The 20,646-nt window shown below is 41.4% G+C and overlaps 1 long non-coding RNA gene across 1 annotated transcript in view; it reads right to left on the bottom strand.

The window, feature by feature from the left end:
• Window positions 1–11,918: 11,918 nt before the first annotated feature.
• LOC117961803 overlaps window positions 11,919–20,646 on the bottom strand; it is a 32,847-nt gene continuing 24,119 nt past the window's right edge. Inside the window, exon 4 of the long non-coding RNA XR_004660501.1 lies at window positions 11,919–11,931. This is a non-coding gene — a long non-coding RNA (uncharacterized LOC117961803). The remainder of the gene's footprint in view (window positions 11,932–20,646) is intronic.

Below are 20,646 nucleotides of genomic sequence, written 5' to 3'. Positions count from 1 at the left end.
TTACACGCTAGCAACATGCTGTTGCCGGGCAGTTACTCATCAACTTCACATCTGGGTGCTGCGATTTCCTCCCATAGCAAAAATGTTAAGTTAGTGCTCCTAACGTATGACCAAAAGCAAAAAGACTGAAGTTGTTCCATGGGCACCTGCAGCTCAGGATAGCCTATAGGATGGGTTAAATGCAAATAACATATTTTTAATTTGTATGTTAATGACCATAAAGGTCCATTTAACCTTTGATTATTGTGGGTGGTGATGTTGTTACACAGTATGTCAGATGACCCACAATGGGTAATTCTTAAAGTAAGAATATGCTGTTGTAATTGTATTTATCTCATATTGATGATCCCACAGGCTCTTCACTTATATGTATGCAAGGCACTGTTGTATGTTGAAGAAACACACATTCAGTTGGAACTACACAAAGGGAATGTGCGTCACAATTCTTTAGGCTATGGTGTGGATTAAACATTATCTGTTGTGGCCATGTAATCGAAGCTTATAAAGTTGTTCTCATATTTAATCCCCTGCTCATTGTTCTACTTTATTGGTAACCCAGCCCGTACTTTATCTAGCACAACCCGAGCAATCACAAAAGTTTAGGGAGGGTACAACATGTCTGTGTGCCTAGTGGGGTTCATCAACTACCTCTAAATACTCTGCACCACACTCTCCCCAAAAAGAAATATTTCTCCTTCTGTCTGGCTGCCTGTGCTGTGGGCTGAATGGCTGATGTATCTGCGTTTCACATAAATAACAGGCAGCCGAAGCCTGCAGAGCCCTAGGTTAAGGCAGGATTGTGTCCTCACAAAGAGTTCCATTTCTCAGGGGGGGTGCCACAAATGTTTGCCTCACAAATTAAGAATTCATTTAAAAGTGCTGGTGCAAAAACTCTCAGAACCAATTACCATTTCTGTCTGAGATACAGTCTCTGGAGGATGGGGGAGGAAGTAGGCTCGATGATTTTCTATTTTTAGTCTTAAAGTGTCCCCTTAGACAGGTGTTTTGAAGAGCCTTGGGTAGATCTAGCTAGCAGAATCCTTTTCTTCCTCCAACCTTTTTTATGTTTTCTCCATTTTGTCCTCTCAGTCACTCCGCAGCCACAATCTCCTTGGCTGTTTTATTGAAAAATTATCTCAATTTGACTATTTCCCCTTCCCAGGACTTATCTACCATGTCTACCAAGGTGCATTGCATTCACATCACATTTGCGACATTTGGCTGATGCTTACGTACGCTGAGTGAGACCAACTTCAAACCTCTGCAGAGATTTGGGAAGAGTCTGCCCAACCAATCAACTCAGTTCAGACAGAGACAGAGAAAGAGAGAGAGAGAGAGAGAGAGAGAAAGAAAGACAGACAGAGACAGAGAAGAGACAGACAAAGAGAGAGAGAGAGAGAGAGAGAGAGAGAGACATGGAGCTTTGTAGCAGAGGGTGTTGAGCAGGAACATGAAGGCATCCAACCACAGATCCAGACTCCACAGCTCCAGAGCCAGAAACACCTGCAGGAAGCAGTAGGAGGAGAGAGGAGAGGGGCAAGAGAGTACAAGACTACGGGGGCAAGAGAGCACAAGACTCTGGGAAAGGGAAGAAGTTGAGTTAGTAACACGCATGAAGCCACCCTACAAGGAACACTTAAATGTTCTCTCAAGTATATCTCTACTTAATAAAAATTACATTTGTTATGCTAATTTCAGTTAAATCTGGATGTTTTATTTACCCCGAAAACTGTCTTCATCTCAAAACACCTTCCCCTAAATTACAGTACATGCACATTATTCAGTTAATGAATGTTAATTATGGACAGTTGATATCAAATTATGCTTAATGGTGTACTTACATTTTAGAATTTAAAAAGCATCAAACTTGACGAGAAACCCCTAAAGAAAAGCTTACTTGTTCCTTTTAAGTCTGGTGACAAGGCTCCTGCTTTTTATCCCTACTATTCAATTAAGAGTGAGGTTATGAAATATCTATGTGCTGGTGTTTAACCCCCAACCCCCTTCCCAATGATGGTCCAAAATAGTGCACATTGTTCTAAATCCATCTTCAGTACTGTCTTAGCAGTGGAGCGCTTGCACTGTTAACACCTCCCTCTAATGTACCCACAGAGCTGTTGGTAGCAGCTTCCGCAGGGGGAATGAAAGACGTAGTTCATGTTGTGCTCCTCTGTAAATCAGCCAGAACAAGTAAACAAATTTATGTTTCTTACACAACACAGAGTGTGACAAGCTGGGGAAAAATATGAGTGAGAGGTTTTATTTTATCCTCTTTGTCCTTCAGGAGCATGAACAGGGCTGATTTATGGGTCTGCTTTTGGTCTCAGTGAGGCCATGTTTATGTGATATACTGTAAGTGTGTGTGTGTGTGTGTGTGTGTGTGTGTGTGTGTGTGTGTGTGTGTGTGTGTGTGTGTGTGTGTGTGTGTGTGTGTGTATGTGAGAATGTGTGTGTGTGTGTGTGTGAGTGTGTGTGTGTGTCACGTACCATACCAGACAGCTGGGCTACCACCGCCCTGTCCTGGCCATTCAACCTAGACTGGCAGGCTCAACTGTAATTGATGGAGGTTAGAGTGCTGTACACATCAGAACAGACCGGCGAAAATATACACACGCAAACACTCACACACCCACGCACACACACACACACACACATACTCAAACACCTGGATTATCCAAACTGTATATCCTTCATCCACTCACATCCTCCAGGAGTCTTGGCAACCAGATTCTTCCAATTCGGTCCCCATTGCTATTTCATTACGGCGTCTTTTGCAATGCCGAGGGGCCCCAGAGGCCGAACTTGTCACCATCAAACTGGCCGTCAAGTTTAAATCTACTGTAAATGACCTGCCATCACTATTCAACCCAAGAGCGGGAGTAAAGGAAACACCATTTATTCTAATATTTCCATTTAATGCTCTCACAGTCTCATACTTCCAGGACCGGCATCCTGATGTGCACTGCCCCCCAACTGACTCTGCCGGCAACTACATCCTACTGGCTGCTGAAGCAGACAAAAAGGTCTGAAATATAAAAACACCCTACACCTTCACACATTTAAAAAGGAACTGTTAATTATTGTGACAGCACTAGTTACCTTTGGAATGTTGTGCACTGCAAAATAACAGAGAAAATCAGCGTGCAAATGTGATAGTAATGTAAATAATGTAGAAATAATTCCTTTGTTTAGGGACCTCTGCAGCACCCTAAGCAAATGCTGTGTTTATGTATGCTTACGAAGAGAGTATAGTGAATAACATATAGTAATAAACTCACAGAACTGCCAAAACATTCAAATATTCAAATGATAGCACCTACTTCTTATGAGATACATTTTCTCCACAAATTGTCATTTTTGGGAAGGGACATCATATGTTGGTAATTTCCTGACGCACATTTTGCAAAACTGATCAATAACAAGAGTTATGCTCTGACCGTTTGCAACCTGCGCAGTGATGGCAAACTCCTCGTTAACCGAGGCAAAAGTGTGTGTGTGTGTGTGTGTTTGTGTGCGCGTGCGCGTGTGTGTGTGTGTGTGTGCGTGGAGGGGAGAGAGGTCGTAATTAGCAATTATACTAATGAGGCAAAAGGTCGATGTTAACAAGACAGAGTATCTAATTTAGATATGAATCTGCACATAGACCTCAAGCTGTGAAGAGACACACACATACACTCACAGAAGACTGCACCCACACACACTCAGACCCACCATTACTCATGTGTGGACAAAGAAAGTGAGCCGACATTTCCATTCTGGAGGTGACGTGAACTTGCTTGTGACATTTTGCACCCAACACTTAAACTCCTCTCTTCTTCTATTCAGCCACTGCATCTCATTAATGCTGATAGCCAATTAACACAAGCAAGACTTAGTGACCTTTCCCATTCCTCCTCTACAGCACTAATGACCCCAGTGTGCTCTGCTACTTATCTTTATCCTTGCTATCCAAAGAAACAAGTGAGTTTATTTCTACGCCTGGAGCCGGAGTTAATGCGGCAACACTCATGAGGAGGAAGATGAATATAGTTGTGGTTCTGTTCATCGTCATAAAGGGCACCACCACCTACCAGTGGCTTTCACGAAGATGAAATCTGGAGGTGAAATACTCACCCATGAGCACTTACTGCCTGCCTGTCTGATAATGTTTTTGTCTGCCTTTTTTTTACATATATATATTACCTATATGCAGTGTCTCACAATAGGTGAGGATGTCTTTGCAGGGGTTTAGGAACGGGCTTTTGAGACGCAAATTTTCAAGGACTGATGTGAAGGATTAACTCTACCTTTGACATAGCTTGTAGAAAGTGCATAGGAGCTCAACGCAGTCTCTACATGCTTTAACATTTTTTTTTCATTCTTCCACACAAGCAAAGAGGAATGCATGGAGAGACACAATCAGGGAAAGAAAAGATATATAGGTGCCGAACCTTGCAGCCGCAATTCATCACTTCCTCAATTAACATTGTATTGGAGTAGATAGTGGTCTGTATCGACATTTCATTAGTAGCAGAGTCAGTATAGCACCATGTCAGTTATGTTAATGGCTTGGCTGAGCTGGAACCTTGGAGTCACAAACCACAAACTGAAATAATGAAGATTTCTTCCCAATTAAATTGTACCTTGTTTTGCCTTCTTGGAAGCTAAAACTATAAGCCTAGATTTCCTGCCTCGGCCAGTTGGGGGCATTGGAAACAAGCTACACAGACTTATCCTATCCATAACCATTTAAGTTGATATGTAAGTCGTTTGCAAAACAGTTGCCTATTTGCTCATCAAGCAGTTACATTAGCAATCATTTGGACTTCGGCCACCTTGTAATGTAAGTCCAATATTACTCTCCTTTTGGCTCTGTTTTTGGTCTCCACCAGCTCCTGAAGGAAATATGTGTCTCTTTAGTATTCACTGGCTATAAACGGTGATTTTTTGAATAGTAGTTGGAGTTTCATTGTTGGCACTGTACAGCATAGTGGATATATTTCAGAGTTCCATTGTTGTCATAATAGCAGTGATTAAAGTTAACAAAAATGAATGGGCTAGATTTAAGAGGTCTGGAGAAAGTAGAATTACCAGGTCTGTAGCTGGATCGTTCCCATGAACATCAACTGGCAAAGCACTCACCATTTACCATTTCAGCTGAAACTCGCCTAGTGTAAAAGTACCTGTAATTGCAGCATATGAACAACAAGATAGCAGTGTAGATTATGTGGCCAGCACAATCAATGATAACGATGTTTCTCTCCGTGGCATCAGAATAACTATCTGTGAGTAATAAAATGCATTCGGAATGAGACCAAAATGAAGACATCTGGGTTGAGACTGGTGTAGATGAAAAAATAGATGGATGGCAGGGGGTATGACCTTTATTCTTGGCACCTACGGGGCAGGGATATTACCCAGTAGGCCGGTTGCTGAACGGATCGACCCGGATCAGATCAATACCAGCCTTAATATAGTCCATACTAAACATTGGCTTTTAAATGAAATACCAGAGGCAGTTTTTCTCCCCACCTATCTTGTTAAAGTGACTATCATGTTTCATTTCTCTCCCATTTCAACCTCAGGAACCTCTGAACCCTTGGGGGGCAGCTGCAAATATTGAAGTTAACATTTCAATCCAGTTTCTGGCAACTAGAGTGGGTGAGGTATTCTAACGTATGGTGTCTTAGGAAATTATCATTCCTATATGCAACAATGCTGAAAGGCAAATTCACAAGGGCCCTCAGCAAATGTGTGTAAGCAATCCCGTGCTCCAAGCTCTGTATGTGTTTATGCACAATGGATATATTCAAGATAAATTTCAATGACCTCTGAAAGTCTTATTTTCTGCTTCCAAGACTATTATTCATTAGTTATCAATTTTGAGTACTGCACTTGGTTACATAAACACATTTGAAAGTTCTCTGCTGCTCTGGAAGCTGAACAGTGTCCATTGTTTGACAAAGTGGCAATTATCTAACAATAGCTCCCTCATGTGGTGAATAGCTACTCTACAATGATCTGCATGTCTCCTAATTTGTATTCCACAGGATGGAGTTTTACCTTACTTCTTGTGTATGAAGTTTGCAGCTGAAACCAAGGAGGGATACAACCACAGCTTACTGTCAGTCTCTGAAGTTCAATCACTCCCACAAAATGTCAACATTTGTCCAGACCACCAAAGATTATTCAACCCCAAATGTCACATTTGCATTCTTTTGGGGGGATGATTCCCCTGCTGCTCTTTGCTAAGATACATCCTTTTACTTTCAGGCTAGACTTTTGAAGGGCTAAGGCCTCTTGCCACAGCAAACCTCCATCTTTAAATTTCCATAGGTTATGAAGTAATGTCTCTCAATATAAATCATGTATCTGCATCAAAAGTGAAGCAAACCTGATGTGACTACAGATAGTGTGTGTTTAGTTCCTGTTTGATTGCAAATACACCATTGTCCAGAATGTGTGCATACCATGACATATTTAATTTTCATTAGTCTGCTCAGCCATCTCAGCAACAATACTGACATAACATATAAGTTTATGCAATAACGCCAACAACAACAAGCTACACAAACCCTCTCCAACAAGTGCTCAGGCTCTCAGGAATCACCATTCATTTTTCTTGAGGAAAAGTCTGCTCTTTCAATTTCTGGATAAACCTTGGAAGCAGGAGTCCTTGAGGAGAACAGAGGGTCCGGGACTTACTTCTTTCTTCCTGGTACCTCCTGCCCCCCCCCCCCCCCCCCCCCCCCCCCCAACTCCCCCACCCCCCACCCCCTGGCACGACCTGGATAAGGTCTGATCGCACTGCCCTGCCCTGCCCTGGGAAAGGGGAAGCCATTAACAGTCCCGTGAGAAGGACACATTCAAATAGGAAACCATACAGAATAAACACAGAATGAGCTCACCGTTGTGTTCCCATGACCCAAAATGACTGGATGTGTATGAGTGTGTATGTGTGTGGGTGTGTGTCAGCCAGATAACCAGGAGTGTCGTGTGTTGACCCAGCCAACTCCCTGCATGAGTTTAGACTACAGATGGCACCTCCCATAGCAATAATCATACAGAAAGATTTGGACTTTGGGATACCAAATGAAGGTAACCACACCTGTACAGCAGCACAGGGCCACTAAGAAAAGTTACCAATTTTTGGAAATTGTTACTAGATTTCCTTTGTTGGCACAAAAAAGATGAAATACAAGTGAATATTGACATGTTTTCAGGTAGTTGAAAGACTTTCTAAAAACGTTTTAAACAAAATTGGATGTCAACTGTATAATTTAGATTAAAGAGCTATTAGATTTGTGCACTTAAACACCAATGGCTGCATTATGCAGAGACTCAACAATAAGAGTAAGGACTGAAACTTGCCATTTTTTTAAAATCAATTTAATCTGTCAACATTTTTTTGGGATGCGAAAATTGTGGAAAATGTCGATGCAATATTATATTGACAAAGTTGACACCTTCAAAAAGCTTATTTTTTTGTCCGACCAACAGTCACCTATTCAGTTCACTATCACATAAGACAAGAACAAGCAGCACATGCTCACATTGAAGCAGCTGGAACTGGATCTTTTGGGGTATTTTGACCTGTATATCAAAGCATTTGTCTTATTTCCTGCATTCAGTCTTTTTTCAAAGGTTTGTATTTTGTCAATTCTGTTCTCACTTCCAGATGTGACATCAAAGTAACCTCCCTCTGAGTCTCCCACTGCCCACTGAGAGGCAGTAGAGTTCCAGTGTTTAGCACACCGCCCATGCAGTCCTTAGTGCTGCCTGTGCCTGGAGCCAAGCCTATCATAACCACTTTCAACATGTCTTGATATACTGCAGGCAAAACCACATTTAATCAAGCCCCAAATTCACCCTAATAAAACACATCACACCAACGGCTGCAGAACAGGGCTGATTTATCACCACAATATCCCAAGCCTACATCTATACTACATAAAAGGAACATTTTTAGCAAAATAAAAACACACACCTTGTCCAATTTTTAACACTCAAGGTTAGATTTACGGCCACACCTTGGAACAATAACAGGTTGCTATTCATTACTTCATGAAGATTTACTATGTAAACAATTCTAGCTTTGAGGAGCTTGAGCGGCGTCATTTCAGACGGTGATGAGCCGGGGCTCGGAGGATGCCAACATCTTGTCACCCTGCTCCCTCTACTCGAGAATGGGCAATCGGAGCGAGTTTCGAAATACACCAAAGTCACATCCTCAGCCGGGCAACCTGAGAGTTGTATATATATTATGTATACATAAGTAAAAGTGGGGGTTGGGGGTTGTTCAAGGAGGCTTTGATTATGCTACAATGAAGGTTAAGGTTAAAGACAAGGGTGGGTTTGCCTCTTTGGATTCAAAACAGCATGTTCCAAGAAAAATACAGTTACATCAATATTGTAGATGAGGGTACACACATCAAAACGTGAACATAGAAATGTCTATTTCTAAAGCTGATCCAAAGCTGGGTGTATTGTTGGATAAATAAAGCATGTCAGAGGAACACTCTTTTACAATGGCTTTATTTAATTCTTGCTAAAAATATAAATAGAGCGCCAGAGACAGATTTATATAAGGGTTTACAGGCTCAGCGATGGATATAATAAAATGTTTATCTTTATAGGCCTGATGTTCATGCATGTGTGCGCGCACATGTGCCCGTACAAATGTCTTGTGTGTCAAAGCTTCTTTATATGTGAGTGTGTGCATGCATGTATTGTGTGTGTATGTATCAAGGGGGATGGGGGTTGTCACTGAAAGCATGTCGCAGATTAAAAAGGGAGAGTGTGCAAAGGAGTAATGACAAGAAAGAGGGAGCCGAGGGTTCCCAAGGCAACCTGCTGCTCTCTGGCCCTTGTGAGCTGGCGTGGGGGGCCCTGTCTCATCTTGTGTTGTGCCTGAGCACCTGCACACTGTTTGCACAGGCAACAGTGATTATTTTGATGATCTCTTGGCTTGCTAGAAGCTTCCATCGCAGGCCATATCTACTGATCTAATATCTCCCTCTAGATGTCATTCATTTATTCAGCTGGAAATGTGTTGAGGAAATGCCATAGATGCAGTAACAAAAAGGATCTAGCCCAGGAGTAGAGCAACAATCAGAGCAGACCCTGAATCCACACAGAGCCTGGCGGTTGCGACGTGCTTGGCGTAGCCTTAAGCGATGGATCCCCAGTGATGTGTTGCAGCCTAATTTCTACAATCTCAATCCAAGTGGGGAATCTCAGCAGGAACTCTGCTGGATGGATTTAATTCGATGACGTGTTGGAGGATATGGAAGCATTTGGTGGGTCACAGTGTAAAAGTGGGGCAACAATCTAACTCTTGAACACTAAGCATAGTCCGATAGAGTATCATATCGGACTATTTATAAATAATAAAAAGCCCATAAATAAAGATTAAACTGCATGAGTGAAGGGAAAGATGGCTGCACTAAGGGTTTAGAAGTAGACACAAAGACCGGTGCTCTTTGGAACTGACTCAGAGTCCGACTAAGTTATAACCATGTGACATTTGTAATGTAATGTAGTTACTAAGGTGCCCTGGATTATTGTGCTGCAAGCCACGGGATTCCATATGATCTTTGGGGCAGTGGAAACAAAGTTCTGCAAACACATCCCCATTTTTCACTAATATATGAAAATGATCATGTCTTTAATTGATATATTGTTATGTCTAGTCCCATGGTGGAAGGAGGAGACATAGACTCAGGAGTTCTTCACCTGGTGCTTCAATTTATTTTTTCATCAATCACATGGAAGTGCAGTATTGCAAGGGTGACTTATTGCAAAAATGTATGAGAAAAACATGAAAGCTAAACCTAACTATTCAAATTATCATCACAAACTGATATTAAACAAAATCAAAGGCTATATTAGGCCCTGACGTTTGGGCTGGAGCACCTGCACCCTTCCAGGCCAAAGCTTCCCAGAGGAGCCTCGGCCTTCCTCCTTTATCCCAGAGGCCCCTCCTACAAGACAAACCCAAGTTAATTGGAAATCACTCAAACACAATTATGTTAATTCAGCATTCCAAAACATATCTGGCACCATTTAACAACTATAACATCAAAAATGAAATGTTACATGCTGAACAAGCTTCTCGAACGGACGGACCGCCACAGCCAGGAAGAACAACGGGACGGTTGTGGTTAGGAAAAGAACAACAGGGTAAGGAAGGGCCACACGCTTCTTTTCAATACTGCTCGCTAGTGTAATTCTGCTGTTATCACAAAAGATGCTTCCTATTAAAATACGTTAGTTTAAAATTTGTGCTCACCAACACGAAAAAAAACAAGAAAATCGTGTCCCTGTACGCGAATCAATAGATTAAATAACATCACCACTTCACTAGCTGCGATGACACTGGGCTCGTTTGTCGGAGTATATTGCAGATGACAGCAATAACAGTGAATCAAAACCGTAAAGCCATGTGTTGGAAAACCAAAACAGTGATGAGCTAAAGCTAAAAGGCTCTGTAGAGCTGAAAGGAACAGCTGTTAGCTAATAATTCGTTGTGAGTTTGTCTACAAAGGATTCCTTTTAACACAAACATAGGGATCCATTATTTATATAATATAATAGTTGTAGAAGTTTTAATTCAAGATTCAAATAAGGTGCATTGGCCTGTTCAAAATGATGATGGTTATTAGCTGAAACAACAACAAGCTACTGTCAACACACACACAGTCACACACACTTTTCCCCTCCTGAAGACCTTTGCATTTCCTGTTAGTCCCAATAATGCAAGAACAAGCAGCTCTACTTCCTGGTTCTCAGGCTGACAAGGAAGGAACCGCAGTCTGGTCACACGGTGCTCACAGCTTCCCCCTTACCTCCACCCCACCCGCCCTCTCTCCATTCTTCACACTTCTCTCGCTCTATCTCTCTGTTTTTCTCTCTCCTTTTCTATCTCTCTAATGTCACTGACTTTTACGTTGCTCCTCTTTCACCTTTGTCTCCCTTCACCTCCCACGCAGGGCCACAAAGATTCTCACTGTGGAAATAAAAAATGACTACCTCGTGCAGGAGAAGGCACACACACACACACACACACACACACACACACACAGACACACATACAAACACGCTACATTTTCTCACTGCAGGCAGGATGTTCCCCAGATCGAAGGATATTTTTACATGTCACGGGCATGGCATGACAGTAAAAAACACAGCTTCTATATTTACAGGCTGTGTTTATCTCCTGGTGGAAGAAAAGGATGTGGAAGTTGTATTTAAAAAGACAGCGGTGGAAAATTTGGAATAGGAAAAGGACAAGACCTGTGTGAGTGGAGAGAGAAAGAGAGATAATGAGAGGGAATAGAAATACAGAGAGCAAGAAAAGGACAACAGGCCGTCAATTCCCAACGTGCCGTTGCCGTAAAGTGCAGGGAAAGTGATCCACCGTACACTCTCTTCCTAAAAATGGCCACTCAACACCCCAAAACCCATGTTATAAATCATTCAGTCATGCCTCCAGAGCACCATACAGAGGCTTGCTGATGCAGTTCCAGAACAAGTGCCGACAAAGTAGTGCTCTGCGCAGTTATGTGTCTCCATGGACGTGTTGTAGCATCATTGTCTGGCTGTGAGCGCCGTGCTCTTTGCTCGTGCTCCCCATGGCGTGTCCCATTAGTGGGCTCTAGCAGGCCAAAACTCGTTCCCGGCACAAGCCAAAATACTGCATTATTAATCAGCTTTGCTTGTTTAGCTTGTGTGATCAACCTTCAAAGCAACAGTATGATATGACCACACGCGTACACCCGGCATCTATGCATTCATTCCACATGTACAAACACACACACACACACACACACACACACACACCCACGTTATTTACTCTCCACTATAATACCCCCTGGCCCGAAGCCCTGTGGGAAAAAAAATGGCGCTCTAGTTACGGGTAACAATGGTGGCACTTAATACGGGTTATGGTTACTAGGCAACCAAAAGCCGAGTGGACTGGTGTTGGATTACTGATTGTTTCATAATTAATTACGGATTATGAATAATTGATTGAGAAGTGTTGGGTAATTTACAGTCGTGTGTAAAAGGGAGCCACTCCACTGCCTTATCCTCAGAGCGTGTGTGTGTGTGCATGTGTTCATGCAAAAGATATGCATTTATGCACCCAGCTATCATCTCTAGTGGTGTGAATAGCAGATGATATTTGTAAGGAAAACATTTTTTTTTCCAATATCTCCCAGTTTATTAATACAATTTTCAGTTTTTCTTATTTCCTGCAATTCTTTGGCCATTTCAGTGATAAAAAGAATACTAACCTCCGATGGTCACGTTTTCCACGTTTTTCTTATATGACACAAAGTTATAACAAGACCCTGTTGTTCTAGATGTTGGCATAAAAGCATCAATGATTGGCTAGTGAGAGGGGTTTAGAGAGTAGTATGCGTGTGTGTGTGTGTGTGTGTGTGTGTGTGTGTGTGTGTGTGTGTGTATGTGTGTGTGTGTGTGTGTGTGTGTGTGTGTGTGTGTGTGTGTGAGTGTGAGTGTGTGTGTGTGTGTGTTAACAGATAGAGAGAGAGAGTTAGAAAGAGAGGCAAAAGAAGAGAGGAGGATGTAGGTGAGAGGTAGATAAGCGGTGCGTAGGAGTTTGAGTGGGCCGAAGAGAGAGAGAGGGAGCGAGAGGGAGGGATGGAGCTGAAAGCAGATCTGGACAAAGGACCAGCCAGGAGAGAAAGCTGTCATGTAGTCCTTATTTCAAGCGCAATCTAAGCAGCAAGACTAGTTTAAAAAAAAACACTTACAAATCCATGTGAACATGCGTGACAAGAGATTGAGACACTTAAGTTTTACAAACATACATTTCATAGCATCACTGATTGACCTTGCATAATGTACAGCATGATGTTTTACTGGAGGTGACCAGTAGGGGTCAATGACCATCACAACATCCTCATAAAATGCAACAGACACTGAGGGTGTGCAGGTGGCAGGGGGTGAAGGATCATGGGAAAAGCATAGAAAAGCAAGGGAGGAGTGGTGGTGAGGGAGCACAGTGAAATGAAAAAAACAGATATGCAATTGTACAATTTTTCAAGTTGTCTATCCTCTAGCACTCCAATCCGTTACTATGGAAACACAGAGATATGTCAAAAATATGTTTTTTAGATTGGCATTTTGGGTAAGGAGAATGATATGAGGCTCACAAAAAGGCTCAAAAAACAAAAAAGGTGCATATCCATGTTCCATGTGCGCACCTCAGTAAATTGTATGTTTTTTTTTTAGTTAAAGGATCATATCATGAATTAAACGTTATTCAGCTTAAACGTCATTAGGTAAACTGGGAAAAAAACTGCAGGGCAGTTCCTGTCATTTTCCTAAAAAGATGATCTTTAAGGTTTTGACATGACAGCTGGAATATTTAAGCATAACAATATGTGGAACAGTGAAGCTGGTAATGCTCTTCATGTCATATCATTATGATTTTACTTTGACACAGCATAAAATACCAGCTAGGGTTTAGGGAGAGTCGGACAAAATGGAGATATTAGTGGAGAAAAAGGAAAGAAAGAAAGACAGAACGAAAAAAAGAGAGGTGGGGTTGTGGAGGAAGTAACGGAAAGAAATGGACACCAGTTTGTGTGGTATAAGCGGGAGATGCATAAAAGTATGGAGGGAAAAAAGAGCAGGGGCAATAGAAACAAAAGGAAGGAGGTGAAAGGAGAGGTTGGTTACTGAAGTATCATTTTCCTACTTCGACCCCCACCCATCACTCCTTAAAACCCCTCTCTGTCCTCGCCATAAACACACACACAAACACACACAAACACACACGCACACTAAATAATGTTCTTCTTGGCTTCTTGTTATGAGTACTTGTGATTTTAAGGATCATACACAGACCTACCAGTCTGATCAAGTGTGTGTGTGTGTGTGTGTGTGTGTGTGTGTGTGTGTGTGTGTGTGTGTGTGTGTGTGTGTGTGTGTGTGTGTGTGTGTAGGGCTGATGGTCTACAGGGAGGAGGTACACAAGGCTAAAAAGACCAGCATTTGACAGATAATGGGTTTCTGAAAACACTTAGGCACTCATCTCCTGAAGACATTGCAGGAGATTGTTGGCATCACAATAATAACTGCAAGTCGTCCCAATTTAATGATGAAAAAAGTTGTTCATTAATGCGTTCTTGATAGAAGCGTTTACTGATCTGACACCCATATCTACATCATTTCTCTGTGCCTTCCAAAGCCTTTACAAATACTTGTTGGAAAAAAAACAAGTATTTCATGAGGTGACTACACTAGGGTTTGGGTTCGGTTAGACACATAAATGATGATACATTAAGATTCAGCATTATATATAAAAGAAGAAACAGTGAAGGGAGAGAGCAACTGTGAGGGGCTCATTTGAGGTGAGAAACAATGGTGGAGGTTCAGGAGATATAGTACGTGTGTATATTTATTTACAGAGCAGTAGTAAAGCTGCCAAAGGTCAAAGTACAGACATAAAATCGCCTGACAGGGCCACAGATAAACTGCAGGCCTGCTGCTCTGTCCAGTTGTGTGTGTGTGTGTTTAATAGCAGGGATTTGAATCTGCACTAATGGTCTAATAGAGTATACAGCGTGGACAGCCAATCCATCTTCATGAAAGTTGTTCCAAATACAAAGATAAGGTAACATGTCTGTTGGGTAATACTCAGGCACTGACTCTGAAGTGTCACCTAGGTGTGAGATTGAGAGATGTGTTTAAAGTTCACACATGGTTCCTGTTTTTTTGAAGCCCATAGAGATGTTCCAATTCGTTATGGGAGCTTCCTGCGTAAAATCAAAGAGGACGACTCCGCCTTTACCACTGAGTGGCTGTGTTTATCTGTAATGAGCAGGCTTGCTAAATGCATGTGTGTGTGTGTGAGTGTGTGTACAAGGACACTGACATCCTCCATTCTCATCTGCTTTCACAAGCCCATTAATTAGAGTGCTGCTATCACAGAGGCCGTGACAATCTACCTACAAATAATCTCTCTCTTTCGATCTGTCTCCCTTTGAATCAGTGAAGATGGCTTTCTCTTTTATTTCACTGACTCAACCCTCTGTGTCTTTCGTTTTCTTTCTCACACAGTCATATTTATCCTGAGAGTCTCACAAAACCACATAGGCAGTTTGAGATTTTGTCCTTCTTTGTCACAAAGGTTGAGAGATATCCACATGACTACTACAGGTCTACTGGCAAAGTCAGGAAGGATATACCTGAATAAACATGCACTGTGTGTGTACATGTGGGTGTGTGCTTGTGTGTGAGTGAGCACATATCCCACGCGCTCCTGCAATAGGCACTTTTTATGTGTGTTTAAGTGTATTTGTGTGTGTGTGTGTGTGCATATCTTCACATACAGCACGAGGGTCTGTTTTGGCTCGCATGTACAACGCGTTTCGGAGTGTGTGTTCGTGTGTGTGAATGTGCATGTATGCCCATGACGAGGGCCGGTGTGTGACAGGTTGTAATTTAGCAAGGGGAACATGGAGGCTCATGAGGGGGCAGGACCCAGGGGGGCCATCAGGCTGAACTTGCTGTTCCCGGGACGTGCCCTGGGAAGAGACCCGATGTCACTCAGATAAAAACAACACACACGCCCTGTCAACCAGCAGGGAGGATGGATGGATTGGGAGAGGACAGGAGAGCAATAAAAAAAAGACGGAAAAGAGAATAATGACCACCAGAGTTTAATGGACAAAGATGGAAGACAAAGAGAAAGACGGGTAGACATAAAAAAAAAAGGAAACGAGACAGAGAGACAGGAAGAGAGGAAGAAAGACAAATAAAAAGGAAAAAAATGTGAAGAGTGTGCAGCCTATGCTCCCCCTGGAAATAACACGTCATGACTTGGCAGAGTATGGCAGAGATTCTGAAACTGTAATGTTTTATAACAATACCTCACACTTGAACCTCTTCAGGATTTCCCAGTGGATGGCTAATGGTTACCAGATAATGGTTTAAAGGACGGAGGTTTAATTAAGCAGACATAAATTCAGTTGAACACTTCAAAGCCATACTGTAAACGAGTCAGCATTCTTTCTGTTTGTCGTAGATGTCTTTAAATTGGTAGATCTCTTTACATTGGACATTTTATCACAAATGCAGCCTCCCCTCTAAATCTAAATAAGTACCAGCACGGCGGCAGTAGTCCAACAAAGTATTAAATTACATAAAACAGGATTAAGTGACAGCTGTGTTGGATAAGATGAGATAAAATGTGTCAATTTGCTGCTGACACACTCGCACAACGATGTGCCCTCCATGAATTTAAAGGCAACATCTGTGGTACATCCACCCTTAACGATGGGCTGCAACGATTTATGAGAGACATATTGAGGGGGTTCAGACGGATGAATATTAACAGTAGAAGCCTGACAGGGAGGAATGAGATGTATTACGTGCGGCTATGATAAATATGTGGAGAGCAGGTTCTAATTCAGTTAAAAACTAGTGTTTTCTGCACTGCTGTTCTGCATGAGTCTTTACCCCCCACTGCATCCAAATTACAGAGACTTCCTAATGGACATCCTCTTGTCTGTGCTCTCTGATCCTCCACTGGTCCTCAGGGATGAGGCCCTGCCTGCAAGTGTTTTATGTGTGTGTGTGTGTGTGTGTGTGTGTGTGTGTGCGTGTGTGTGTGTGTGTTCTGCATTACTAAAACTGTATGTGCGATTGCATAGCAGTCTATTTTACACAAGCATCCTCAGGGCTGTTCATTGCAAGTTGTACAATATGACCTGGAGAGCTGATAACCCCAGCTGATATTTGACCCTCTGCAGTGGTCCAAAAGTAAACCGCCTCATATAGATTGCTGTTTGGGCAAAAAAAGCTGAATTTTTTCTATTTTAGTGGAAGAAACACCAAAGTATCATTTATACGATTATTTTCTTTTTCAAATGACATACGCTTTGATCTTAAACTATGTCTTACGATACTAAATTCTACTATGCTGTATGTTATTATAGTGTACAATACATACTATAACTCTATATATCTATATATATTGTACCCAAATATATTGTACTATACTTTATACCATATTTCACCCTATTATTGTATGCAATGCTTAACTATACTTTAATATACAATTCTATTACACAACACAGTACTACAATACACTATAGCTACTATACTGTACTGTACTAAACTATACCTTAATATATTATATTATATTACATTATCATAATATACTTGACTGTATGTATGCTGTGTTGTACAATTTGACCTAACCTTGTATTTAATTAATTATGTTGTTCAGCATTGTCCTTATTAGTTTTTGCCCTCGCATTAAAGTATCTGCACCTTGGCGTTGGTGTTTTTTCAGAGCGTACTCATGTTAAATGCCAGAATAAATGTGCTGAATCTATGTGAAAAATATATAAAAAATTCTTTGTTTATTCATAAAAAGTGACTGAGAGCAAAGCCTGACTTTATTAGCCTTCAAATAGTCACAGACAGAACACTGTGGATGAAATGATTGCACTGGTTTCAGACTAAGGAGACTGTAGAGAACTTGGATCTCAGGCCGGGCAGTGATAGTATCAATACTGCCTTTTGTTTTTAATCCCCAATAATACACTAGTCATTTTTTTGTGTGAAACCGGGTGTTGTTGTCTGAGTTGACGCTGGTTACCTTTACACCACTAAGTCTCCGTCAGTGAGGAAAAAACACCCTGTTTCTGTGCCACTAGGCATGCTGGGACTTCCAGGAAAGGGTTCAAAGCCTCTTCCTTTCCTCAGGGATCAAACAACGAAGGGATATTTACTGTTTTGTTTGGTACTGGGGCAGAGGATCGCATATTAAGATGCACAAGGGAAAACACGCTTTACTTCCAGTCATAAACAAAAACGATGTGTGACAACAACATAGCAAATGGCCTTTGGTAGGCCTTAGATTTAATTCAGCATTTAATACAAACAAAGAGACTCACACAAAGATGAAAGCAGCATACATTTACAAATTTTACAAATGCATCCATATTTTACTGACTTTTAAGTCATATTCAGTCAATAACAAATTGAGAAATAAAACATCAGATTGATGAAACATAGTGTACACCATCTTATTACTGTAACACATTGTTTTTACCCCATACATTTCAAAGAGTTTTGCCTGACCTCTGTACGGTGGCTAACTGAACACACTATAAAAACACAATCAAGAAAAGGTACAATAAATATCAGCTATCAGCTTTTACTAATGTTAAAAGAAGCATATGGCCAGTACCTGTTTATTGGATGACTATCAGTACAAATCAGTGATGCACCATCTAATTCAGTCCATTATGAGAAGCAGAAACAGTCGTTTTATGGCTTGATTATACAGCTAAAGTACACCTGTGTTTTTCCAGGTAGCAGTTAAAGCCTAGAGTGATCCCTGCAGTGGGTTTGGCCGTGCCATTTTATATCATTGTTGTGACAGACAGGTGTTTCATTATGTCTGCCTCGCTTGTCATTATTTGACTGAACAAGTGATAGTCATAAACAAGAAAGCGGTGGACAGGAGAAACAATAGGTGTTGTCAACCATGCTCTGTGACATGCAAAAAACACCAAATTCTGTGTTTTCTATTTGTAAATGTACTGCATTTATATAGCGCTTTTCTAGTCTTAACAACTACTCAAAGCACACAGGAACCATTCACCATTCACACACATGCATACACTGTGGCCGAGGCTGCCGTACATGGTGCCACCTGCTCATACCTGCCACACTCACACACATTTACACTCAACTCGGGGTTCAGTGTCTTGCCCAAGGACACTTCAACATGGGACTACAGGGCCAGGGATTGAACCACCAGCCTTCCGATTTGCAGGCAACCGCTCTACCACTGAGTCACAGCCATCCCTATTTGTATCTTTTTGCACCGTTTTTTGTTATTGTGTGGTCTGACTGTGGCTCTTGTACACATGTAGGCTCTGTATACTGTATGTTGTATCAATAATGAGAAAACAAAAGAGAGCCTTCTCTTTAGGAGATCTTTTGAGTTGTATTTTTCACATGGTATTTTAGTGTGGGGTCATCCATCCAGGCTTTACCCCGATCACACATAATTCCAAGTAGAAAATGTCTCACTAATAAAATGTTGGTCAAAGCTAAACATTCATTCAAAAAATCTGAAAAATCTTAAGTTAGGTTCTTTTTTAGATACATCTTTGTAGGCTATATTGTACATTTATGATCCAGCAAAACTAACACTTATAAAACAGACCAGGAGTCTTTAACATTTTTAGGTCAAGGACCCCTCAGTTGAAAAAGATACCCCTTGCTATATAATGTATACAATTGAGCTGCATCCTAAATTTGACCTAGGGCGGCCTAGATAATGCAATACTAAGCTATTAAAATAGTAATTGATGACATATTCCTAAATTCTACAGATAATGTTGAAATATGGTGCAGTGAATCATTAGGCTTACTGGCCCATAGGTAAGGTCGCAATCTACATACATGTTGTGTAAATTAAAAAAAGATGTATCTACACAATTTATAGGTTGGATTCATGTTAATATATATATATATATATATATATATATATATATGTATACAGTATATATACAATATATATGTATGCAGTATGTATACAGTATACATACAGTGTATATGTACACAGTGCATATTAAGTATAAATACATTTTTTTTAACTTTCAATAATTTGGTGGCCCCCCTGCAGCAATGGATCCCAGACCCCCTGTTGAAGATCTATGATATAGACCATGCACAGTGGAGATCATGAACAAGTCAACAAAGGAGTCCCTCAGTTCTGTTTCATTGGGAGCAAATTTATTAGTTTGATCTTCTATTTTATTGACTTGGGTGGCAATATTACATACGGCAATAAAAAATGATGGTAGATATTGGACCAAAATGTCCAACCTGTCTCTGTCTGGTCCTCCCTGTCCTTTTGGCGTGGTCTGTTAAGTTGCATCCTGGCAACAGTTGGGGAGCTTGGCTCCAGTGGCCATCTCCTCTTCCAGATGAATAGTGGTTGTTCCAACGTGCAGTTGGAAGGTTATAAGGTGTCTGGGCCCCAGGCCCCGGGCCCCAGCTGCTATCTCAGCTTCACAGTCAGTCTGCTGAGTGTGAATATTCATTTAGCTGGCCAGACAATCAGAGGCTCACCCGTGTTTGTGTTTCTGCCTTAGGGGTTTATATAGGGGCTGAGGGGCCCATTCAAACACATGAGGTTCGGTTTATTGCCAGCAAACAATGTAACATATTTTTAGGATAAGTCTCTTATGAACACTACATCATTGTGGCATACACATAATTTCAATGATATCATTAAATAATACTACATCATACTGCAGGATATTGACTCATAATAACTGTAAATTTCGTAGGTGCCCCTGGGATGTGGTCTAACGAAAAATGAAAAAGAAAACATAAATTGCCAGACATACCTAATATTATGATTACATTACGTGCACACTCTTCAGCCTAAATTCTCCTGGGAAGGTTCACCACAGAGCTTTACCCAAACCATGGTTATGGGAGCTGGCTGTCCAGTCAGGAACAGGAATAAGTAGCTCTGGGCCTTTGTTGGCCCACATGAGGCTTCATGATCCTGCAGGCCTTGATGGCACAATGTTGAACAACGTCAGCACTCTGCTCTACTGAACCAAGTGATTCCCTGCCAGTTGGAGGCTTATAGAG

Source organism: Etheostoma cragini, chromosome 18, assembly GCF_013103735.1.
Source record: "Etheostoma cragini isolate CJK2018 chromosome 18, CSU_Ecrag_1.0, whole genome shotgun sequence".
In the NCBI taxonomy this organism is placed as follows: Eukaryota; Metazoa; Chordata; class Actinopteri; order Perciformes; family Percidae; genus Etheostoma; species Etheostoma cragini.
Note: the sequence above shows the minus strand (reverse complement) of the source record. Positions and strands in the feature narration are given on the sequence as shown.